Source organism: Parasteatoda tepidariorum, chromosome 4 (genome assembly GCF_043381705.1).
Source record: "Parasteatoda tepidariorum isolate YZ-2023 chromosome 4, CAS_Ptep_4.0, whole genome shotgun sequence".
Taxonomy (NCBI): Eukaryota; Metazoa; Arthropoda; class Arachnida; order Araneae; family Theridiidae; genus Parasteatoda; species Parasteatoda tepidariorum.
In genome coordinates, this window is record NC_092207.1 from 86116228 (window position 1) to 86144004 (window position 27777).

The 27777-nt window shown below is 28.5% G+C and overlaps 1 protein-coding gene across 5 annotated transcripts in view; it reads right to left on the reverse strand.

The window, feature by feature from the left end:
* Positions 1-25167, reverse strand: part of LOC107450383 (long-chain-fatty-acid--CoA ligase 1) — a 65522-nt gene extending 40355 nt beyond the window's left edge. Inside the window, exon 1 of one of the 5 annotated variants that reach the window (XM_071180151.1) lies at positions 25090-25167. The gene's annotated coding sequence lies outside the window, so the exon portion shown is untranslated. Of the gene's footprint in view, positions 1-1260; positions 1540-2904; positions 2949-16051; positions 16285-25089 lie in introns of those variants that run through there. The other 4 variants (XM_071180148.1, XM_071180152.1, XM_043040029.2 and 1 more) reach the window with 4 other exon arrangements.
* Positions 25168-27777: the final 2610 nt, after the last annotated feature.

The window sequence follows — 27777 nt, forward strand, 5'->3', positions numbered from 1 at the left end:
TTATACTTTATAAAGGTAATAAAATAAGTGTACTAAAATTAATTTTATTTTTATTTTAAGAAACACTTTCGCTACTAATTCACACTACCTGCCCTTTTGCACTTCACACTTTGCTGACTGACAATTTCACACGGAAACTATGTCATGTCACTGGTTATTTTATAATTAAATATGTAAATGAAGTAACACATTCTAAATAATATCTATTGAATTTTATTTATACAAGATGCAATGAAAATAAAGTCTGGAATATTCTGTATCAACTTGGGTTTAATAAATTGAGATTGATAATGCAAGTGCAATGACCAGTTACCACATCACTTAATCAACACTGGGTAAATATTCAGGCAACAAACAATACTTTTTACTCTAAAAATTACACTTTATCGAGAAATAATAACTCTTTTGTAAACATATTACATACATTTGTTTTACTAATAAACAACAAATGAAATACAAATACAAGTGTAATCAACAATGCAGTGCAAAGTTAAAACAATAGGTGCTCTAAGTAATAAATGTGCAATGTAGAGCACAATTTTTATGACTCTACTAAATTTTAAAAAATAAGCACTAGTTATATTGTTCCTAACTCCAAAAATTTTGACAAAAAATTAACTACGCAAACTTTGCAAATGCATTATACACATTATATGTGACATCAAGTATGAGTAGTATACCCACCCAATCAAAGTAGCTAAAATTTGCCATTAAAAATTACTTTAATAATATTCTAAGATATCTTAATAACAGTATAAAAATAAATTATACCATATCTTACAGTTAAAAATAAGCAATTCTATGTTTTTTAGCAATACCAATTGTCCTGACATTGGAAGTGAAGCTATTATTATACATACTTCTATAAATTTACTAATTTCTCACTAAATTATTCAGCTTATTCCACATAAAAGAGTTTTATGCCCTGTGATTTTCATGTCAAATTTTTTTAGTGAACATATTTTTATTCGAACTTTATTATGAGAAGTTCATGATGTAAATAAATTGAAATAAATACAGATTATAAGCACAACAACAAGGATAACTGAAGAAAACAGGATAAAACTAAGCACTTGTTTAATGAAACTAAACAGTTATTGTTAGCAATGTTAAAAATAAAAAGTTAGAGAAAGGCATTTAAATGGAATTTAGATATGCCGGTGGGTGTAAGATTACTCTTATAGCGTGTAAATAATCAAATTAAGAATCATGTACCAATACGTGAATTATACTTGCCAAGTGTTTACTACTTGAACTTACCAGAAATGTGTTAACAAAGGTATATCTAATGTAATGTACACAAACTTCAGTGATCGGAAGACACTGAAAATACTTGAAATGACACCTAGTAATCAAAGAGTTTACGTTTTGCGTTGGATTAGTCAACACCGTAGATTTGTAAAATTACACTATTTCGATAAGACGCACCTTTCTTTAGGACATTGGTTGGAAAGCAAGACACCTATAAATTAAACCAATCAAACTGCGTCACGAAAATTCCAAAGCCCAACCAGAATCTGTTATTCATCGTATGATCCTGACGTTGAAGTAAAAAGCTATTGCCATTTTATCAAAATAAAATATCAAATAGTAAGGTTTTTAGTAGATAATCGCCCACGTAGATAAAAGAGCTAATTTTTCTTTTAAAAGTGTTAATTTTACCATGATTTTATCTTTATTTAATTTAAAATTAAGAGCAGGTCGGCTGCATTCCTTAATAATCTTCGTAGGTTTAGTAAAGAAATAAAACACTATCAACGGTCAACATTAATGAATGGAGATCAGCCCATCATAACAAGTAACAAATTATACGGGGAAATAAATGAAAAATTATATCAAACTGAGAAAATTTATATTTCATATGCAAAAATAAACCAAAACATTCAAGAATGAGATAAAGGAATGACTGGTTTTAGTGACTCATTAGCCGATTGGTCCGGAGTAATTTTGTTCTTTAACGTTTGAGTATTTATTTGAGGGTAATTTATGAGCAAGAAATTGTTTTTGTTGAAGTGTGAAACGAAATAATAACACATTCCAATAATATCACATTCCACATAGGAACTTTGGATGATATTCAAAATATTCAGCGTTTGCTTATTACTACATTTGATAGATGGCGCTGCAAAACAAACGTGGGATTTTTAAAAATCCCGGCAAATTCTTATCTGTTACATCTTTTTATTTTATGCATATAATATGTGTATGCAATATCCGCAAATAACTGTTATAGATAATTAAAATTTAAAAAATAGATTAATGATATATTCTTCTGAATATAGTTTGAAAAATGTCATCTCTTTTCTCACTACGAAAAGATTTCTCTCCTTCGCCTTGAAAAAAAAGTTAAAAAATTGGAATTTGTCTCAAATTCTTTTGTTTTGGTTGTTGTTTTCTTGAATAAATTTTTTAAAAGGTTCTTAATATTTTTTTTTATTTAAAAACGATTGGAAAATAATTTAATAAAAAAAGTAAAAAGAAAGCAAAACGATCTTTTTTGGAAACTATTTAAATATTTCTTTCAAATAGTGATTTTCAGCATAAAATTTAATTAGATAAACATGGTATCAAAATTTCTCGAGATCACTGCATGCAATCAAGAATCAATTGTTTTCAAAAAGCTTTAATAATAAGAAGAATTAATCAAGAATATAATCTTCGTCGTTATGTTCAATTTTGATAGCTAAAGCAATCTTCCATATTAAAATTCTTTTGACGTTATTTCGAAATACATTTTATATAGAAGAATAAATTACATCAAAAGTAATGCTATTTTTAAAAATATTTGCTGTTTTTAGCAAGATTATATTATTTTTATTTGAGTATATGTTATAAAATACTTTCACATCGATAAACGAATATCTTTTTTTCAAAAGTAGCAGTAAAGAGAAATAACATTTTTACCTCTAGTTCCATTTCGCGAGGGTATACTTAACTTCTTTTCTTCATGTTCATTCTTTTATTTTGAAATACCAGTAAGCTATGATGAAAACTGCGGAAGTGATAAATTTGCAATTAAGCAAACTCAAGGTAATATTTCTTTTCTTTTCTTAGAAAGATAACGTAGGTAATGAAATAATTGATTTTTGATTGTTGCTTCTTAAGATACATACATTTTTACTTTGCTTTGACGCAAATAATTTCCTTATGTTGCTATTTTTTTTCAAGTATTAATTGAAAACAAATCGACTCTAACCTAATATTAGATATCTCCTCATAAATACAATAGCTTACTTCAATAAAAATTCTTACGATTAGAAAATTTTATTATTTTTTTTTTTATTATTTTTTTTTTACGAGTCAAGTATTTTTATTTTAATTAGTTCTTTAGTTTCAGCTATGGTATGTTATATCACCTTTTCTTTTTCTTATCTATTTTTCTTATTATTTTTTATTTGTTTATTATGACTAAGTATACCCTAAAATGAGACTTATGTTAAGACTCGCTGATCTAAGACTTCCTAGAGACTTATATTTAAAATACATTAGTAATACATATGATCTTATATTTTTAAATTTATTCTCAAACTTAGTAAAGCAAACATATTATGAATGACTTATAGTTCATAATTTATTTCTTATAAATCATTTCTTATAATTTATTTCTTATAAATCATTTACAGTTAGTTGGGACATGCTGAATTTAGACATGTTTAAAATTTATTTATATAATGTACTAAGATAAAGCAAACAGTAAAAAAAGAAGAAGAAAAAATGAAAAATACCTGTGAAAAAATGAAAATATGGTGTTTTTTAATCAATGCACTTAATATTTTTAGAATTTCTTGAAATGGTAAATCAATACTTAGTGAGAAAACAGAAATTTTTGTAATTGAAATCTGTTGGAAGATTGTCTAAAACATCATGATAAAAGTGGGATTAATTAATAAACAGTTGAATTCAAATATTACATAAGGAAGTGATTTGCTTATTTTTGCTGACAAAGGGGAAGGGGAGTATGAGTAATGATGTAAGGCATTAAAAACCCCTTGTTTTCAACTTTCTCTTTAAACCAAGAAATCAGGTTTGAATCCCAACGGTGGCTGGTTGGTATAAATTCTGCTACCGGGTCGAATCCACAACAGTGTTAACGTAAAATATCCTCAGTGGTGGACGGATCTTGGGTTAGAATACCCTTGCCGTCAGGCTAACCATAGGTGCAATTATGAAATATCATGGTTTTTCTGTCCATCTAACGCAAATGTGGGTTAGTTCCATTTAAAAAACGTCAAAATGAAGGCTAGTTTTCTCAAATGCTCGATCCAAACGTTCCCTTGTTTTCAAAATTACAAGGCTACGGAGTTGAACATTAATTGACATAAACTCCTGAATTGAGAACTCCTGAACACCGGCCATAAAATAAAATGAAATTTTCTTTAAAAGCAAAATAAGAAATGCAAAAAAAAAAAAAAATANAAAAAAAAAAAAAAAAAAAAATACGGAAAATTTAAAATTTGGAATAAAGATCAAATTTAGGGAAAGAAAAAATTATAAAAAAACTTCTTTTAAACAGTTTTGAGCATGAAAAAAAAAAAAAAAACAGAAGATTGCTAAAGAATATTTTGCTCAAAATTTTATAAAATGATTTGAAATGCAATTTTTTTTTCATACGAAGCTGCCTTTCTTATTTGAATTTAATCCTAAAATCAGATTTCTATAGAAAAGTCAAAGTTAAAGAAAAAAACCAGGAGGAGTTTGCGATTTTTATTACTTTTGCGGACAAGGAATGTGAGAAAATATGTTAACGTAATATTTAAACAGCCCCTAAAATAACCCAAGCCACTTTTTCTTTGCTAAATGAAATCGAATTGAGAATCTAACTTTCTTTTTTAAAGATTAAGTGTTCTTTGGATTATAATAAGAACTAAATTTAAATTAAAAGTTATTAGTAGGTTTAAGTTTAACGATTTGTAGTTATGGGTTAGGTCAGGTGATGGATGATTTGTAGTTTCTCTAAAACTCTGAATTTTATAATTAAATGTTCTTTTTTAGAGTCACTAAATATTTCTCTATGTCATGAACACCCCTGTTTAAGAAATATAAAACAAAAGAAAATTTTTAATAGAATTAAATGAGTCTTGCAACACTGCGATAGATAAAAGAGATTTTATAGAATGCACCGTGCAATGGAAAGAAAACGAAGCTCCTGAATAACTTTTACGCTAATGATTTGATTCTAATATACGAACAGGAAATCTTAATTGTGCTAAAACTGTAGAGCTGATGATATTTGAATTTTCACAATCAGACTCAAAAATCTATTATCAGATATTTAACCCCCGGTTTCAGATTTTTGATCCACAAAATATGGCAGTCGCTCAAACTGCTTAATAAATCACAATTTATGTAAGACAAAAAATAATAATTTACCATTGCTGCAACTAGGCATATGGATAAAAATATGAAACATTCTCCCACGTTGTTTCAAAGCTGTTCTCATTTGCGAAATTCAAAAAATAATTTACTTAAAAGATGTTTTTATTATCAATATTTTTCAATTTATTATTATTTTACGAAATTCCTCGAATAATCTGATTAATATTTTAATTGAACACCAGAAAGACTCAAAAATATTTAAATTTAACGTAAATTGTCTGTATGTAATCAAGGAAAAATAGAATTACGAAAAAATAAGTTTCCTTTTTCTGCGTGTAAACTGAAACTACATGGAATCCATAAAATACGATAAAAATACAAAGATAACAAGAAAAAAAATTATATTTTGAAAAAGAAGAAAAAAATACTAATAAAAATAATTTTTTAAAAAATATTAAAAAATTAAAATCTATAAAAAGTATCTAGATTTTAAATTTTTTTTAAAAATGTCTTACTATATTTAAAAAAAAATTATTGAAATTAGTTTCAATGCCATAAAACGAAAAAAAATTCAGACTTTTAAACTTTTTTTAATTTTTCAATATTTTTTTTAAAAAAAATATGGAGAAAATTATTTAATTAACTATTTTAAAAAAAAATATAGAGAAAAGATAGAAAAAAATGTAATAAAGATTAATGAGAAAAAAAAGAAGAAAAATTATTAAAATAAAATATTTTTAAAAAATATTATTAAAAAAAATTTTAAAAAAAACGGAAAATAAAACAATGAAAAGATATAATCTCGTCATCAGCTCGCACGATTATATTCGCAAAAAAAAGAGTGCTATAATAAAACTGATTATTATTATTTCTCTTAATTTTTTAAATTATTCTCTATTCTTTTTAACCTTTTTGCCTTTATTGGGTTGTATGTATATACAGGAAAATCAGATGCAAATGAAGCAAACAAAATTGTCTATAAGGAAGTTAATTGACTGATAGATCTAAAGATAAAAATGATCGAATTTGTCAATGTCCTTCATTGAAATGAAAGTGAAATGTTGAAAAAGATGCACTTCGAAATGCTCTCGGAATTGCGTCCTATTCTGTGAAGCTGAGTAAATATTTGCTAAAGTAACGGAAAGAAGAAGGAAAAATAAAATTAAAATAAAAAAAAAGATAAAGGGAAGTTCTAGTGATGACATTTCAGAGAATTTCAGATTGGGGAAAAACGCTTCGAAAGTAATTCTGTCATAACAATAAATTTATTCATTTAATTTAATTTTAAAAAAAACTAATGTTATTTAAAGGGTACTAAAAATTTCTATTTTTAAAAATTTTATTGAAAAAAAATTCTGTATTTGTTTACGTTTATCCAGATTTGCATTTCTATTCAATTTAAAGATCACTGTATGAAAACAAATTAATTTATTCAACTCTCACTTCTAAATCAAGGCCATAGCTTTATTATATTTAATAAAGTTTCATTATAAAATATTTTGCTTTAATCTTTTATAATTACTACTGTTCTTATCAATAGAATCTGTATTGGCTTGTTGCTAACTTCTTTAACTAAGTTTTAAACAATATAAATTCGAACTATTCTATAATGGCGGAAGATTACATATCGTATAATACAATTGGGTACTCGCAACTCGAGAAAACTGAAGTGATTATGCGTAACCATGGGATTTAAATCAGATTTATTTGGATACCTGTACACGACGTCACGAACCTGAATGTCTTCTGAATCGACAAATACCACGATTTACCTACTATGACGTCACTTGCAAGTATCAAATTCTTTAAGTTTAGTCTTCTCGCGAGTGTAGAAAGACAGCTCTAATATTATTTATAATAATAATAAATAAATAAGAACTACTAATATGTAACCGTGATTCTAAAAAAACATATTTAGTATATTATAAATTATTTAACAGTTATTCTGAATACTAAATAGTCTATAAACGTGGAACATCTTCAATATCTTGTTGAATGTATCGTTTTGCTTTTGTTTACGTTTAATAAGATCTCTCAAGCGTTTTATTATCGTCTAACCATTATGTTTAGAAACTTAATCAATAAGAGTCTGTAAGTTTTTCTTTCTTTTTATTTCAGACAAAATAAGTTCCAATGTTCGAAAGAATTCAACGTTTCATCAGACAGATTACATCAAGATGTTAGAGATGAAAATCCAGATATTAAGAAGTCGAAAGATTGAAACAAATACTTTACATTAAGTGGCAATCGCGAGATATTCATACGATTTTTTTATCGACTGCTCAATATAGGTATTTTAAAAACAAGTTCTCTTTTAGCTGAAAAGTTCATGGGTTTTGAACGATAAGGACATGATGATATTCAAATTTTGTCGAAAACATTTTGTGATCTTGAATTGGATAATGTTTTGTAATAAAACTAAAAGACGGCTTCTCTTAGAAATATATTTACTTCAAAAAAATAAGATACAACTATATGGAAAACTACATTCGCCACATAAAAATTTGAAAAATATAGCTTAAAAAGAAAATGTACACAGATTCTTTACTTTAGTTTTGACAAATTATAGGGAGCTTCGTACAGTACGTCTTAACATAATGACCTTATCTTTCCACACAGATTAAAAAAAGTCCCATTTAAGTTTCAGATACGTTTTTAAACCGCCCAAGTTGAACATTAGTAGTCGTGAACCCAAAAATTAGGTCAGCTGTTCAACGACTGTTATAATATATATATATANATATATATATATATATATAATAAAAACTGTCTATCTTTTTAACAAAACTTGTAAAAGTACAGAGCATAAATAAATAAATGGACCACTCAGAATAACTTTTGTTCTAATCATCGGATCTGTGTGTTCTAGAACTAAATATGAATGGCTCAAGAGAGTGATCTCAACTATGCTAATTTATTAACGCAAAAGACATTTTGAGTTACGAAATCAGACAAAAAAACGCTCTTTCTCTGAATAAACATACCTTATTTTCGACTGATTCGGACTTCTGACTCCCAAAATATAAGGGATAGTCCCAATCTGGGAAATATGGCACCCATAGTTTGGCCATAGGAGAGCGATCCAGAGTTTGGAATCCTTGATGTTAATTTTACTTTTTGCGTACTTAGTCATACCTCGAGAACTTTTTAAGCGAGTTGAGAAATTTTTTGCACACAATTGTAAAGTTCGTTTATCCAAAGATAATTCCATGCAAAATAAAAAAATTTATTTAACACTTATTATTTTTTATTATTGTATTTAATAATAGTAGAAAAAAGTTAGAATTCTAAGGAATGCAATTTTTAACATCATTTTAAAGCATGTAATTTTAAATGGTAAAATATGAAATTGTTTGACTTTCTGAGTAATCGAATTTTAAAAATTTGATTTCTCAGGAGCTATTGGACGGATTTTTTCCAAATTTCATATTTTGACGTGGAAAATTACAATCTTTAAAACAGTGTAAAACATTGTTTATCTAATCTTATTTCGACTGTTATTTTAATAAGAAATCATAAATTTTTACTAAATGTTATTATTATTTTTTTATGGAACTATTGAATAAATGAGTTTTATTATTGTGTGAGAATATTTTTCATCTCGCTTAAAAAGTTCTCTAGATATGGTGAAATATGCAAGAAATAAAATTAACATTAAGAGGTCCAATTTCCAGTTGGAATGATGCTCTTGTTGTCATCACAATTCTTTGAATTTCAGCTTGGCCCATTACGAACTCCTGATTCTGTACGGAATTCAATTCGGTAGATGAATTCTCTATTCTGTAGTGGAATAGCAAAAGGTCTTTTTATCATTATTGTTTTTGTTTTTTTTTAATATTTTAGTTTTAGTTTTTTTATTATTAAAAGCGTAAAAAAATAAAATGCTTCCTGGATTTTTTATAAATTTTCACTTAATTGCTGGTAAAGAAATAGGAGAATTTATTATACTATTAATTTTAAAGAGTACATTTTTAAAATTCAAAAAAATTCGAGTTTATTTACTGTTCATTTATTTTTATAATTCATTTTGCTTCCATATAATACAAACATTATTTAAATTACCAAGTAGCATCAATAATTTTTTTTTTACATTTTAATATTAATCTGACTTCATTTAGTTTTGTTTTCAGTTTTATATTTTTCTAAAATAAAATCAACAATAAAACTAACTATTGATAACCAACAATAAAACTAAAATCAACAATAAAACTAAAATTAAATGACCTAAGATAAAATAAATATTTTTCATTGAATTTGATGACTCTTTCTGTCAATAGTGTTCAATCAATAGTGTCCTAGTGTAATAAAGTTTGTGTAATAAAACTTTAGTTAGTGTTATAAAACTTTCTTTTGCTGGTTTAGAAAGGTATGGAATACATATTGGCAATTTTCCTTTTTCTTTAAAAAAAGAATGTCAATATAGGAAATACCAACTGCGCAAATGGCATTTACACTTAAAAAACATCAGGGAGTGGAATACGAGCCAAATAACATATGAACTGGACAATAACACTTAACTTTAACAAAACATCAATGATGGGAGTACGATGCATTTTCCAACTTTCCAAACATGTAAAAAAATGTAATGATCCTCTTTCCATAGACAGGAATCTTGGAATTAAATGACTAGTGCTGCACGTTAATGGTTTCCTATCGTGCAATTTTTACTTTATTTCATAACTAGAGTTGACCAGCAGATCCAATTCTGAGTTTGCAACTATTTAATTCCGTGGTTTGATAACTTTAAAACCAACCCCGAAAACAAAGGAACTTCTGAATGAAGCATTGGGACAAACTAGCCTTCGTAGAGGACTTTTTGTTGGGATTAACCAGCATTTGCGTTACATGGAGAGAAAACCTCTTGCGGTTAGTCCCAGGGCAAGAAATTCTAACCCATGATCCGTCTGCCACTGAAGATAATCAAAAGTATAATGCATCAACAAGTTAAACAATCAAATTCGTATTACTTACGTAGTCTTTGAAGCATAGAAAGTTTTATGTATTTAAAGGTAAGACAAGTTTCTTCAGCACAGAATTAAATTGATAATTATTTTTTTTAAACTTTCTATAGCATTTACCTATACTTCTAACCAAACTGTATTTATTGTACTCTTGTAGTATTTAATTTTTTCTCTTTTTTGAAAGAAGGCCGATGAGATTTTTGAGGATGAGCTATTTGGTATCTGTAAATTTCTGATGAAACTGGCTTATTTGTATAGGGAAATATGAGCTCCATATCGAGTTATTCACAAATGACCTTTTCAATGGCAAGGAGAGATTTAGACATGTTGAAAAAGATACATATAAATATGAAGATACGGATTCATAAAATTATACTAGTGCAATCTTTTTTTTTCATAAAAAAGATCAAATAAAGCTGTAATACTTAACAATTTCATTTGTGTTGTCTAAATAAAGTGAGAGAAAATGAACTATCATAAATATGGAGAATGGCTCAAATAGTGAATATGTTTGGGAGGTCACAGCGATCCGACTTCTAGGTCTAGAAACAGAATGAAATTGTTTCTGCTATGTGTTTTATATGTTTAAAGTTTCTTCAGGCCTGCTGTTGCTGAATGCTGGCCAGTTTCATATTAAATTTTAGTTTTAATTGCTGGTTTGCTTTATTTCTTATTATGCATGTGGAGGAATAGTCATTGACCACGAGATTTTTATCCTTGAAGACAACCACAACTTCTTCATTAGACAACACCAGCTAGTCGGGAAGGGAAAATTCCCGCAATCTCTTTCTTTCATTAACTCTTCACAGCTAAAAAAACTATCCATTATTTCGTATTCTTTGTCCTGCAATGCTGGGAGTCAACAGCCGTCAGCTATCGATGCTTAATAATTGCTATATTTCTTTAATTAAATTGTTAATGTAATACTTACTATTGTCTTTTTTCCTGTGTCCCACATAATATTATACAGGGAGTCCCAGGATTACTGGGACAAACTCTAGAGGAGGTACAAGACATCGTAAGGATTCAGAATTGCATAGCAACCCATGGCCGAAATCGGCATGGGAGAGTAGTAACAGGTACAAGAAACAAAGCGATGCAAAACTGATATCATCTTAAATATTTATTGGTCAAAGATGAGCTGTGGTAGATGATTTGTAAAAATATAGCAAAAGCTGCTCAAAGTTTCCACCATTGCTTGCTATGCATGCGTTACAAAGTCGGTCAATGGATTGAAGGACTCGTTCAAATGCACCTGGATTTTGTTGGATATCAACAGCAAGTCCGATGATTCTTGCAACCAAATCCATTTCGGAATCCATAGGTGCCGTGAACACAGCACCTTTCAGTGCACCCCAAGGAAAGATATCCTATCTGCTTTTAACATGGTTTTTTTAAAGCTTTGTCGCCAAGGAAAATTTTTAAAAAAAACGCAGTTTAAGTGCCTGACACTTGAAGCAAAAGAGATGGTTTTAAACTAAATATATCATCTTTCCGTAATGAATTATCTGGGCTTTATCATAGAGTTGAAATACTGGGTAGAGAGAGTAGAATAACCCCCGACCCGNAACTACTGAATTTTTTTAAATAAAGGCAGTACTTTAATTAAAAATTATTTGTTAAGAGAAAAAAAACTCCTCATGTTTTAAAAACCCATTTAATAATATTAAAGAAATATGATTAACGAAAATATTTTTTTTCTCTCTTTCAAATGCTCCGATTATTTGCGCATCGGTAATATCGAAATAAAGCGGTTTAAAAACTTAGTGCGCCAACATTTGTGATTCTGCGCCAAGTATTGCACTCTTTCCATCACGTGATTGTAACTCTTTGCTTGCTATCTGTGGAGTGTCTTTTCGGAACGAATAAAGCGGACTTGGTTCCTCTACCTACTATATCAACTCTATGGGCTTTATACCGGACAAATAACTTTAATATTTTAAAAGTTATTAAACTTTTTTTTTAAAAAAAATCGCCAATTTGGGGCATTTTTTCACATAGATGAAAATTTTCAAAATCACTGCCCTATTCTCAGTTTTTGCTCATTTCAATGTGTCCAGATAAGACAGCACTGAAGTAAGTTTTTTAAATTATTTAAGAACTAGACCACTAACGCTTTCCATTTTTCAAAAACTGTGGCTTTTCTTCATTGCGCCATTTTCAAAATAAGCATAAACAGCGCTGGCTTTATATAGGCTAAACTTGATCTAGCAGTCATGAGTAACTGTAGCAAACCAACACCTCCTAGAAGTATGAAGGCCTCAGCACGGATCAATTTAGTAGTCCGATGTGACGAAGTTAACTGCGCAGTTGATGAAAAATAAGAAAGATGTCATTACGTTCGGGGTACTAAGCTGCACAGTGGTTGAAAATACGACATATGTCATTACGTTTGGACTACTAAAGGATATTTATGGTAACCCGTGCAGAGGCCTACTCTTTTCTAGGAGGTGTTGAGCAAACTCACAGCACTAAATAAAAATAGCATATTATTCATAAAAAAGCTTTGTTTTATATGACAACGGACCCTTCGAAAAACAGCTTTAGGAAGCCATTGGTTGCTATGCAAACCTGAATCTTTCTGTTGTCCCTTACCTCCCTATAAAGTTGTTCCAATTATTCTAGGATACGCTGTATATATCTAAATTTACGTCCATCAAAAACAATAATAAATAAAAATAAAAGGAAAAAAAATACATTACTAAATGAAAATAAATAAATAAAAAGATAATTTAAGAAATTCTGTATAGTTTAGTACTACTATCGCAATACCCATTGTTGGATTTGGCTTAATGTAATGTTAATTGTGCTGACTTGATTTTTATGTTAGATATTTTTTGTTCGCGCTGTTTATTTCAACGTTCCTTTTTTTTTTTTTTTTGTTCCTCTAGTCTGTGTTCAATATAAATTTTATCCAAATTGTTCCATGTGTTCTAAGTAAGTGTTCAATTTTCAAAAAAGGAGCTATTATGAATAACTCTTGATCCTAATGATCGAATTTTTACGTACTAGGACTCAATTTTAACTGCTCGAAGTGATGACTTCGAACATACAAACTAGTTACTGTAGATGATATTTTATCAGACACAAAAACGCACTTTCCCTGAGTAAACATCCCTTTACTTCGACGGATTTTTTACTCCCAAACTATAGGAGGTAGCCGAAATCTGGGAAATATGGTCCTAATAGGAGAGGTCAGGAGAGCGGTCCAAAGTTTGGACTCCTTAATGTAGTTTTACTTTTTGCGTATTTCATCATTTCGCCAAAAGTTTTTGAGTTATTTGAAAAACTTTTGCACACAATTATAAAACTCGTTTATTCAAAGATATCCCTCCAATAAATAACTTTTAGCAAATTTTTATTATTTTATTTAATAATAGTCGTAAAATTGTTGAATTTTAAAGTTTTCAAATTTTTACAGAATGTTATTTTATATACCAAATTACAAAAATTTGAATAAAATCGGTCGAATAGTTCCTGAGAAAATTAATTTGAAACATACTACTTCTTTTAAATTCGATTTCTCAGAAACTTTGAACCAATTAAAAAGCTGACCAATTTTTGATTACCTAATGCTTTTAAATTTATACTTGAACTTTCTGATAGATAATAATGCAATTTCCAATCGTTTCCTAGTATTTACAAATCGAATTTATCTCCTATCCAAATGTTGACCATTATTCGACTAGCTTAGAGCTAAACTTTCAGCTGGATAATTATGTAATACCAATACAGGTGGCAATTTTTTCCTAAATGTTGCGAGTAATATTTGTTGCTATTTTATCCCTATTCAAGATTTCGACCACTTTCTCACATAAAAAATTAACCTAAACGAAACTATAGGAAAGAAAAGAATAAAATAAGGATAAGTAAATAAATTACGGTACTTTAAATAGATTAAAGAAAGATAAAATAAATTTATTTTTGTCAGATACGAAATAAAAAAATATCTATCGTATCGCTTTCGTAATAAACTTCCATCATCACTGAAAACTCCCTCCAAGTCTTACGAAAGTGATGAGCCCTGCGCTTTTTGTTTAGACTTGACAAAAACTTGTTTAGTCTTTTTGTTTCATTTATTTATTTATGACGAGAGGCTTCACAAAATAAAAATATTTCCATTTTTTAATCTATTTTAAAATGTTAGTTTAATCAGAAAATTTTAAGATCTAACTGTTTCTAGAGAACACTGTTTTTTTTTTTTTTTTTTTTTTTNTTTTTTTTTTTTTTTTTTTTTTTTTTTTTTTTTTTTTTTTTTTTTGAAATTTATTCCAAAATTATAACACTTTTTTTTTGTTTTTTAGCAGCAATAACTTTTCAAAATATTTTTAGAAAGTAAAGTTTGTATATTGTTCAATTGTTTTGATAATTTTTCTTTAACAAAGAAAAGAAATTCATTTTATTTTACACAATTCTAGATTGAACAATCATATGCTTTAAAAATAACAGAAATCTGATTATACTGAAACAGTAATAATTAACGAAACAAAACTTATGATCCCACTTGTGAACTTATTTACACTAATAAATGAACAAATTGATTTAGTTATATGTGTTATATTTAATATAACACACACAAAAAAATTCTTATAACATAACAGAAAATACAATTTCTCTTCAGTCCATCAAAGCAATACTAACTTCTTTTTTGTAGGCATCATTTTCCACTCCATTTTTTTACAGGGAAAAATTTTGTAAAACAACCCATCTTCTTACAATAAAAAAATTTAAGCCTTTTTCTTTCTTTTTTTTTTTTTAAATTAAGCAAATTATTTCCTATAAACTGCCTGAATTTCTTTCTTCCCAGCCTTATTCTCCCGATCAGACATATTCTACAACTTGTTTTTTTTTTTATTTATATATTTATTTATTTTTAATTTTCAGACATATGTTGGATATATCTTGATTTCAATGATCAAGATTTGAAAAAACAGTCTATGCAATTATACACCTTAAAGTAAGATAATCAGGAATATTAAAACACACTTTTGTAGATTTATTTTAATATTTTCTAGTTTATCTAATTTAGAGTCCACGTAACAGGGAACTGTTTGCTCAGCTACAATTATCGAGCATATTCAATAATAGGTGCTTGAATGTCAAGGTAAACCACTTCTCCTTTTTGTTGATAGATATACTTGAAACACAAACGTAAAAAAGATAAAGAATTTCTATAAATAGGAAAATATTTACTCATTGAACTACGATTTATTTATAGATATTTTATATTGACACGGATGCTAAAATTATAAACAACTCGAAAGATAAGTTTTTATTTACTTCTTATCGCAGTCTCCAGTCGCGGATTTAGGTCTTCAATTCACTAATCAACTGGACATTGTACTAGTTTTTCTAATTGTTAATCACATAAACTTTGGCCAAGAAATCACGTTATCAATTTGATTTATTAGATATAATGGATTCTAATAATTCTAGAAAAATCAAACAATTTTGTAATTTTTTTTTAAAAAAAAGAACGCAATATAGAAATACTGGATATACTACGACATTTTTAGATTTTAACAATAAACAGATATTAAAAAAATATTTTAAAAAAGATAATTTAACAAGGAAGCCTCAAATCGTTTTATTCAATTTACACAGAGATTCAACTGGTTTATCTTCCAGTTCTACTGGGATGAAATTAAACTTAATCTTTTTGTTCGATTAATATAGCACCTTCCTCCACAAAATCGTTTCTTTAAGTTCATGTTTAATTTTTGGTTACAATAAAAGATCATTTAACTATCTTAAATATAATTAAAAGTACTCACTTGTCTCTATTTATTTTAATTATGAAGTCGGGGCTCCACTGAAAGGAGATTGATTGATTATTTTGGGTTCCACGGCCGAAAAAAATTGGGAACCACTGACTTAAGCGACCACTTTACTCGACATCTTGAATCTTTCGCTAATTTTTTTAATTTTGTTTTTCTTTTTTTATTAAATTTGAGTAATAGATTGTTATTGAAATGTACTATACCCTTCAAGAAAGGCGGAAAAAGGCGTTGTTTTTTTAGATTGAGAGAAATAGCTCTTTTAGAACTTCTATGGATTTTTCCTCAATCACGTACAACAATAAAACCCGTGTTATCACTTTAAGCAGGTAATTTAATATTGTGCTTTATTCTGCTTTTAGATTTTTTTTAAAATTAACTTTTATTATTGTTTCAACTTATAAAACCCGATTTGAACGATGGTGAAAAATTGGTTTAACGTATATCACACAAAAATAATATTCATCAAAAATCCAAAACCTGTTAAATGTATAAACTATACCAATTTATCTTTCAAGAAATGTTGATTACGTAATTGTATTATTAAAATAAATTTTTCAGAAAAAAGTCAACAAAAAATATTAAATACCGTGCAATTATGAATTTTTCAAATTTTACTTTCCATTCGAATCTGGTCTTTGTACTTGATACCAATGTAAGTTACCATTGTTTCCCAAATGCTATTTTATCACCGATCAAAATTTCAACCACTTTCTATCATAAACAAACTATAAATTGCAAGACCAAAAGAGAAAAAAAAACAAAATAAAAACAAAATTTATAAACTGCGTTTTTCAAGTAGACGTGAAATGTCAAACATTAGTCACGTTACGTTCGTTAATAACTTCTTTCACCCCCAAAACTCCCCCACACTTTAGGATTTATTTTTAATAATTTATTTTTAATTTTATTACTAGGTACTGGTTTAGAGCCGCGGTGGCTAAGGGGATGAAACATTCGTCTCCCAATTACGTGATCCAGATTCGAATCCCAACTGTGGCTGGTTGATACGAATTTTGCTCCCGGCTTGCATCGACCACAGTGCTGACGTAAAATATCGTCAGTGGTAGACGGATCATGGGTTGAAATTCCTTGCCGTTGGACTAACCGCCGGATATCTTCGTGGTTTTCTTCATCGTATAACGCAAATGAGTGTTAGTTGCATCAAAAAGCTCTCCAAGAATGCTATAGTTCATCTTAATGCTTCATCAAGTAGTTCCCTTGTCTCCTGGGTTGAGTTCAAAATTACAAAGCAACTAAGTTGAGTGAATATTGATAGTCGTAAACTCAAAATTGAGTCTACTGTTCAATGCCGGTTATAAAATATAAAATAAAAATAAGTACTGGTTTAAAATTCGTGACATTTTAAGAATCTGTAAACACGTACTACTACTTACAGCCTGAATTTTATTAACGAGAAAAACTTTTGAGCAAGCTTGTATGAATCCAACTCTTGATTTGGAGTTTAAAATACAAGACATTTAATATTATCTTGAATATTAATAATTAGATCATTTGACAGCTTTACAGTGATAGCTCAAAAGTCTTAAATTTATAACTGTGTTTTTAACTTAGTTGTGAATCTTCAATAGCAATTGCTTTTTAAAAACATAAATATTGTTTTGTTTCTGCAAGTTTTTCTATTGCATGTCATTTATTCCAATTTTTTTTTAATTCAATAACTAATTATTGAATAAAAATTTTAATCTTTTAAAGAGGAATTAGTTTTAAAGATTCTTATAATTGATTTAAATTCTTAAGATTTTACTCTAGAATGATACTAAGTATGAATACTAAAATTTTACTTTTAAATGGAAATGAGAATAAATTTTAAATGGATATTTAAATGTGCTGGAAATTTTAAATGGAGCACATTTTAAATGGTTTAACTTAATAGCGAACAAAACAAGCACGGTTTCCAAAACAAACCATACAAGATTGCAGAGCAATTTTCGAGGTTGGGGAGAGTAAGCGAACAGGGGGTGGAGCCCACCAATAATTCTAGAAGCTCAAATATGTATTTTTTTTTACGGTCTATAAGGAAAGATATCGATGAATAAACATTGCTTGTTTTAAAAATATCTCCATTAAAAATAAATCTGTTATGTTCCAAAAAAAGCTTTGATATTGCTATATTTTTATTGAATAATTTTTATTCAACAATTTCGCTTCCTGATTGCTTCACTCATATACTCCTACGACTTTTTCGCAATAGTTTTTACTTCTTGGCGATTAACAAAATCTTACATCAAAAGTAATTACTTTTAAATCAAAAAGTTCCAGAAAATTTTTATTGTTTAAACATATGTTGCATAACCTAATAATTCGCTTAAATTAAATCTAACTATTTTGCTTGGTCAGCATTGCATATTCATTCACTAACTTGTGTTTAAATTTTTTTTTTAATTTTTCTTCTTCATTACAATAAGAACTGGTTAAATATTGTTTGCACACAGATTATTTAGCGATAGTGGGAAAATTAAATTTTTAATAACGCTATGTAAAATTTCAAAAGCAATTTCGATTTCATTATTTTGTCTTAGTACATTAGGTTCAGAGAAGAAAAAAAATTTTAAAAAAATAAAAGAAAAGCATTATTAGTTTTAAGCTCTTTATTTTAATAATGATCGAATTCAAAACGTAATAACAACAGATGCTAATAATTGGGAAGGATAAATGTAAACCAGCAAAAACCGTTTAAAATAGGATAAATAAATAATTTACGTGTCAGTATCGTTATAACTATTATTAGTTTTACTAGTGGGCTGCGCCCCCTGCTCGCTAACGCTCGCCAACCCCCGAAAATTGCTACGCAATCTTATATGGTTCGCTTCGCAAACCAAGCTCACTTTTCTTGCTACTAACTTAGGTACATTGTAAATCCACAAAATTCTAAGAATTCAAAACAATCATTCAAATCCATATAACAACTTTTTTTTTTAAAAAAAAATTACATCTTTTTAGTAAATACTAAGTCATTAAAATAAATTTGAATTCAAATAAATGACATGTAATTCGTTAAACCTATTAGAAATGTGCTATAGTATAATTCGTGATATAAATCAAAAATCGTCAAATAAATTCGTAATATATAAATTCGTGAAAAAAAGCGCTTTCGACAAAATACTAAAATAGAGATCTATCGACAAAGACTACTCACTTCTGCCTAGCTTAATAGTATGAGATTGCCGCAGCTGATGCTCTCTGGTTATTTCAGTTTCCGTTTTTAAAAGCGCTATATGTTGAGTCACCTCAGATAGATTTGGCATGTGACATTTTTAGCGGCAATCATGGGTCGATTCGCCGTGTAACAGAAATAGTAGCGTAAGCAAAACAAAGCAAACGTTGCCACCGGCGGAAAAGAAATACAGCCAAAATTTGGGAGCCACGTAAGAGAATTATATATATTAGATATTTAGATCTATTGGTAAACAGAAGTGATTTTTCTAAGTAATCATTTTTTTAAATAACATTTATGTTGTTATAACGTTATATTGTTGAAACAAATTTGATGAGTTCACATCCTTAATTTAATATTTTCACTTACCAAACGGTAGGATATATTAAAAATTTTTTTTTTGCCTGCATCTCATTGTGCATGAAGCTGATCCTTAAGTTCTAAATCATTTAACAGATCTCTTTAACTGTAATTTATAACAGTATATTAATGTTATTTGCTCAAAAATAATAATTGTTAGACCACCTTTCTAAATAACTTTATCTTAAAATGTAAGGCAGATTTACATTATAATACTAATAAAAAAACAGCAATTCTCTTAGTTTTAAACTCTTGAATTAAAAGCGTAATAATAGCAGTACAGGAAAATAACTTTAAGTTAGGGATTCAAAAATATTTATAGAAAAGCATGACTTTTATTAATTTTATGCTGACTACAACCAAAACAATAAGGAGACGAATGAGGAAAAACTGGATCACACCACGTGATTTTCTGGCCAATAAAAATGCACTGACAACAATGGAAAACTGCGACACCATCATTAGAATTTTATATATAGTAAGATATTAACGACAATCAAAGATTTCCAGAGCTTCCTAGCTAATTAAGAAACCATATCATGTGATTTTCCTTGCCAATAAGGATGTGTAGACATGCGATGCGAAACTGTTTTAGACAATTATGTTTTTATGATACATAGAGAAGTAATTAAATTGAATGTAATGTAATTGGATATTAACGAATATGAGTATCATCTATTATAAACAATTCTATTGTGATTGAAGTGTACTAATTTCAATAGTTAATTTCATTATATAAATAAATGAAAGATACTCGATACTCTATCCATATATCAAACCCATAATGGACCATCCCGCTATCTTTTTGTATATGAAAAACTGTTAAGTTTTTCTGGATTCTCAGGTTTTTCGCTTCCTAAACCATCTACAGCCTCGATTTTATTGCCAAAAAATGTCACTAAATTCGCCTAACAATTGCCAAGTTGGCGATGACTCCGTTAGAAAGAGCACCTACCCTTTGCCTGTAAGTTGGTACTTTGTGCTGTTAAAATACGTGAAGTCGTCAAGCTAGAATGTGGATTTTAGGGGAAAAAAACTCGTGCTAAAAAAAAAATTAGAGATTCGTTATTTTTAGCTAAAAGTATCTAAGAAACACATATTTTAATAGAAAATAGGCATTTTTTACGTTGTGCATTGTAATCTAATCACAGGATTTTTAAACTTTAGTACTTGGTTATTAAAGTGGTGTGTGCATAAACCTGCGCAGGTTCCAAAAGCATAATTAGCAAAATATGCGCACAAAAAACACATTTAAATGCCCGGAATTTTTTTTTTTTTTGATAAAAATTCATTACCTATCTTAAAAACAATAAATTATGTTGCTTTTATGCCTTTTTCAGAATAATTGGGATTAAATACGTAAAAAAACAAATTTTCTTTTAATACAAACTTTTTAATTTAGAATATATTTAGATTACACTCAATTAAATCGTAATATTTATTCTTTTAAAGTTTAAAATATGCTTGAATAAAGAATGTCGGCAGAACTATCTCAAGAGTGGGGAGGGGGTTCGCACCCCTCCCTGCTATATATATATATATATAAAATCAATAAATAAATACAAGAAAACAGGAAGAAAGTTAAGAAAAACAATAAGTTTCATTTCTTGCGCATAAGCTGCAGGTAAACAGAACTCATTAGATAAGTTCAAAATAAAGATAAAACAAAAAAAAAATTATAGACGTATGACAAAGGGGAAATATCTTGTTTGCGGATATAGTCGTGTGGGCTGATGAAAAGATTATATCTTTTTTTTTTCAGTTTTTTTAAATAAAATTTCATATTTTTTCTTCTTCTTTTTAAAAACTGTTGTTTGTTATTTTTTTAGTTATTATTATTCCCCCCCCCCTTTTTTTTCATATGTCTATAATTTTTCTTTGTTTTATCTTCATTTTGAACTTATATATATATTTATAACCTGGCGTTTTGTTGTCTTTACAATATGGCGCCATTTGTGTAAAACAGTAAATATTTAAAGTCAAGACGTCAATATTGATACATTTTACAGCTCGTGTGACTGTCAAAACTAACATTATGAGAAAGATAAGAAATCATACGATATTTTAAAGAGGAAAAACAAAACTATTTTTATCGATTTTGTGATAAAGTCATTTTTAATGTGAGATGGACACGTTATCAGTAGATAAATTATTAAAGAGAGGGTTAGCCTTAAAAATACTCGCAATATCTCTGAATCACAAAGGTAAAAGATAATTTCAGGCACTTTACGACTAAAATAAATACAAATTAAGCCATAACCCAATTTCGTTATATGAAAGGGGATTATGGTTTAATTTGTATTTATTTTAGTCGTAGGGTGAAATTTCGTTGTAACATAAAACTGAAATTGTATGGCTCAAATGTTAATAAACTCTATTTATTTTACAATGTGTATTAAGTCGCTGTCCTATTTGTAAGGGTGGAATCTTGCTTTCAAAATTTAGAGTACTTTTAGACAAGATGGAGCTTTTAAATATGCAATGAAGCTCCATGGACAATGGCAATGCATGATTTAAGCGTTTTCTGACTACTGCAAGCGAATTTATTGCCATATTATAGCTAAAGCAACGGAACGTCAATCAAATTTCTGATCCATTGACATCTTTCTGACTAACTAGAGAACTCAAATCTCATACGGATCTCTGTGCCTGATGAAAACACCCATTTTAACCATTTCTTGACAGCTACAAGCAGAGTTTATCTCAATATCATGGCAAAAAGAATTTATCGAGGATCAAAATTTTGACGATTTATCGACGCTGAAATTTTAACTGAAGCTTTACTGTGTTGGTCGAAAAAACTAAATGTAATTTTACAGAGGCAAAGAAATGTAGCGTCAATAAAAGTTTTAACAAGTGTTCGACTGGCTAGGCTTGAATTTTATCAAGAGCTTTATGTCAAAGACAATACAAGTTATAATTCATTTCCAAATGGGGCAAGCTAACTTTTTCTCCGTGCGAAATTTTTGCTTTTTTCTTATGTAAACAAACAGGTACAAAACTAAAAGGAAGAAAAAATAGTAATATAAAATATAATTTTAAATAATACGTTTCCATGTTAACTGAAAAGGAAAAAAAATAAATAAATTTTTGTTAGACTTAAAAGAAAAATGCAGTTTGTATCATTTACAAAATAAACTTTTATCACCACCAAAAATCCCCAGCCACGCCATGAGCTCTGAATTTTTATTTTTAGTCTAATTGCAATAAAATTATTCTCTCCTTTTTATTAATTTCAGATAAGCAGATTTTAAAATTGTATAACTTCATTATTTTATTTATCTTTGGTTTTATTATTAGGTATATGTCTACACTGTAAAAAATTTTCGGGCATCTTAACACCAAAAATGGTGTCAATTACTTAACACGTAAGTGGTGCTCCACCAAGTGTTCCATGACACGAAGAATGTTCTTCTTTTGTACTACTTCATGTAAAGTAGCAGCCAACATTTTTTTTTCATTTATAAATTAAGAAATTCATTTTATGAAACGTAAGATATTTACAGTAAAATTCAGATGATTTTGACTGACAATGTCCGAAAAAAATTAAAGAACTTCAAAAAGAAGTTTCAATGCAACTCAAACTTTATTTGAGTAGTTTTTAAAATCGATAAACTTTTCTGATTTTTAATGATGGGCGTTGCATTGATCCAATTTTTGAAGGGAACGAAATTAAGTTACATAGTCACAAAAGTTCTCTAACTTTAAGGTATAAGAAAGAAAAATTTAAGATGTGCAAAATGATAAGTCTTTTTTTTTTTTTTTTTTTTTNTTTTTTTTTTTTTTTTTTTTTTTGTCCTTCTCTTGATTTTTATTTGAGGAATTTAAATCGATGATGCTCATGAAAGTTTTCTTTACTTGTCTAAAATATTGAGGGGAACTTTCAGAAATTTTTAATTATTGAGAGTTACATATAGCCAGCGTTCCCCCGCTAACAACGCTCATGATTTAAATGAACTTGAAATTTACATTACACTTAAACTTTTGCTGTTATTAAGTTTTCTCCTCAAAAAAATGAAAAGCAAAGAAGTCACTGTATCTTGTGATCAATTGAAGTAGATAAATATTTGTGGCATTCTTTTTTTCAATTTCATCTTTTAGTTTTAAAGTAATAAGATACTATTTTACAAATATTTCCTAAAGATCATTCCTGATGCTATTTCTGGATAACATTGTGCTTTAAATATTTTTCCTCTCTAAACGTTTTCTTTTCCACTTCAACGTTTCTAGTTCTACATTACATAATTTAACATTTTATGATACATCGATTCGTAAAAGACTAAATACGGATAATTGCTTTAAATTTGGATTATAGTTTGAATAACTCGGTTCAAACAAATTAAAAAATCATCTTCTGAATGAAATATTTGCTAGTGACCTAGTGTGGGTATCTTGATACTGTTTGGCTGTTGAAACGTAGCATTTGTTTACGTTAGAAACTGTTGTTTTCATTCTATTTCGAATAAGCCAAGCCCGTCAAGTATCAATTCTCTTAAGTGACACATTCTATATTCATTCAAAGAAGACTCTTTCACAAAGATTTTAATTCTTTCGCTATATATTTTCTTAACACAAAGATAGGCACGAAGTCATGTAGAACATAAAAAAGCTAATTAAATTTCGAAGTTGAAAGGTACTCAAAGCAAAAATATATCATGGTTACGATAAAACACATAAACTAATGATATATAACGTTAAGTAAATGACGTAGGCAAAAGAGAATTGTATTTTAACTAATTCGATGTTCGATACTTCACAGTATTCAATCAACTACGCGTTAATTAACATTCTAACTTTTGTGGAGAAATTTAGTTCAACTTTAGCATGCCATTTTGCTAATAAACGAGCAGCTGGCACTGACGTCATAGGTCACATGTGTGGGTATCTGTAATCTTCTTCTTTTCGGAGTGCAAGAACCCAATTATTTCGTTTTAAATTCAGTAAAATATTTTTAAAAAATTCTTTTAGAACTAATGTATTTCATATGTATTTTAAGTTTCCTGATTTACAACCACCATTTAAATTAACTGTATCATCAAAAATTTTAGCACCAATTTTAAATTTTTTTTTCTATAACTTTTTACCTTTTTTCTACGAGATTCGTAAACTATTTATGACTCACTCTGCTTATAAAACCAGTCATTCCTTACCAAGTTCCATAAGTACATAGAAAGTTCGTGAATGCATGGCATTGCCAGTTGAGAAAAACTGTAAAAAATTACTTTTACAATTAACTAAAATTTGCTACATCAACGTGGCACATTGTGAAGATAAAATTAGCTGCCCTCCAGTGCAGCCTGACAAGCTCTCATTAAGTTCATTAACTACTTTTATTCTGCGGGACATGTAAAAAATTATTCACAAATTCGCTGCCCAAAGTCTGACAAAAATATAAAAATAAAGCTAAAACTAAAAGACGCATTTTTTATTGATTGATCTAATAATTAGTCATTATATGTTTAATTAATCTGAAAATATTAAACTAATGGAAACTTACCATTTTGGAAACAATATTTAGCTTTCGCATCAATCAGGTATTTTTATCAGGTGTTTTCTTATGAGGAGACAATTTTATTTGACGGCACCTTATATCCTGATTGTCGTATGTGCTGCTCTACAAAAATATTTTAATGAGAACAGTGATGTATGCAACTCATGCTGACTTAAAAAAATTCCTAGTTGCGTGAATCTACAGAAAACCTGCACTTTCATGCCGCATAATAAACAACAATTATGCTTTTTCCCGTCTATCCAACAGTTTTTTAAATTAATTCGTTCTAAATTAATAATTTTTCAACTGAAAAAAATTTCCTGTTTATTACTTTTCTTTTAAAATTATCAAACAAGTTATAATATCTACTCACTCACAAAAAATCTTTCGACATGACGATACAAATTTTAAATATTCGCCTTTAATATTTCATAACAATGGAATTTCCAACTTACATGAGGCTGGCGGTTGCAATTAAAAACACCAAATGGCGGGCCGCAAGTTTTATCAAAATTTTATATAGGACTCTTTTTGTGTTTGAAGGAACATTAAATATTACTGTCAGACTTTTATCAAGTTGTACAAAGCAAAAGTATTGAATTACAAATTAAAATAAGAAGTAGATTTTTACCTGAGAAATAAATTTTTTTACACTGTTGGTATGTTAAATTTCACAGAAACGAACACATTTGTTTGTTTGTTTTTAACGAGAGAAAAGTATTTTAAACCCATATAGATTTTTTACGAAAATTGTCCGCAAAAAATGACAACTAATATATTTTAGTTCCCGGGCCACAAAAAAAGGCTTCGCGGGCCGGATGTGGCCCGCGGGCAGCCAGTTGGTAACCACTGGTACAAAACGGAAATTAGGACAAAGTGTACAATGCAGACTATGCTTCTCACCTTGAAATCCTGTTATTCCAATAGCTAACTTCGATATGTTAGCAATAAAAAGATGAACAAGATTTTCCATTTTGTGATTTAGTTAATCTCATAGTTAACTTCGATATGTTAATAGTAGAAAAAAAGGACAATGCTTCCAGCCTTGAGATCCAGTTACTCTTATAAGAGATCGAGTTACTCTTATAGTTAACATCGATACGTCATTACTTGAAGAAAAAAAAATTGACAATATTTTGACCTTGAGATCCAGTTATTCCTATAGTTAACAACTTCAATACGTCTTTAAAAGAAAAGAAAAAAGCGGACCATGATTTACACCTTGAGATTTAGTTACTCTTACAGTTAACTTCGCTACGTTATTAGTAGAAAAAAAACGACAATATTTCCAACCTCGAGGTCCAGTTACTCTTATAGTTAACTTCGATACGCCATTAATAGAAAAAAAAAGGACAATGTTTTTCACCTTGAGATTTTGTTGCTCTTATAGTTAACTGAGATATGTTATTAATAAAAGAAACGGACAATGTTTTACTCTTCGAGATCTAGTTAACTTTAATACAACTTAAATTTAAAAAAAAAAAAACTCCCTTATTTCTCTGTACACTTTTTTTAAGCTTTTTTTTTTCAGACAAGCAAGAGAGGCATATTTTCCAACATATGTTTTCATTCTGAATCGAATTAAATCAATCTCGTGACGATCAGGCTAATAGTTTAGATGTTATAAGGGTTTTATGAACAAAAAATTCCCATTCATCACTTACACATCTGATAATGCTATAGAAACACGTGAAACATTGTCGCCATTGTAGTTTTTACGCTGAATCAAATGAGACCATACACAAGACAATTGTTGATAGTGGTCCTAAATATTACTAATCCTTCAACAGCAGTCCTAAGTTGCAACAGTTTTTATCTATAAAAAGTACTTTTTTGATCCGTACTTATGTATGTACTTCACATTACTATCCAGAAAACATATAAGGCAAATTTACCAAAATAAGGCGACATTTTGCACCAAATTGAATGAAAGTAGTTGCGAGAAGATTGGACTAATAGTTTAGAAGTTATAGGCGTTATATAAGTGTGCAAAAAGTACAATTTTGTACTTGCCCTTATTTACGCATCTTACATTTCTATGCAAACAAGTGAGGTATTGTTTCTCGTGTATTTTTTCTCGTTTAATTGAATGAGATTAAACATGAATCAAAAGGGCTAATATTTCAAAAGTTAAATTGGGTTTGCAGTTCTTTTGTATAAAATTTTTTGAGTTAACTATTTTTAAATTGTACTTATTATGCAGAAACCCCTTGTAACTTCATAACTATTCGTCAGATCACTTGGGGATTGGTCTCAATCAAGTTTCATCTGAAAATTCCTTCAAATATACTTTTCATGTTAACTATTTTTTAATCGTACTTATCATGTAGAAAACCCTTGTAACTTCATAACTATTCGTCCGATCACTTGGGGATTGGTCTCAATCTAATTTTATCTGAAAATTCCATCAACTATACTTTACAAGTTTTTTTTATTTTCTGGCATGCAATTTAAAGTGTATGCATGAGTACGTAACAAAAAAAAAGTGCTTTTCATACTTGAAAACTATTGCAACTCGTTGTTCGTTCCTTTGTTCTCTCTTTTGATCGATAGACTTGTGTAGAATCTCATTTGATTTAGCGTGAAAAATACATAGAAAGTAATGTCTAACTTGCTTAGATAACATTATGAGATGCATAAATAGGCACAAGTACAAATTTTAACTTTTTACGTATGAAGCCCTTATAATTTCTA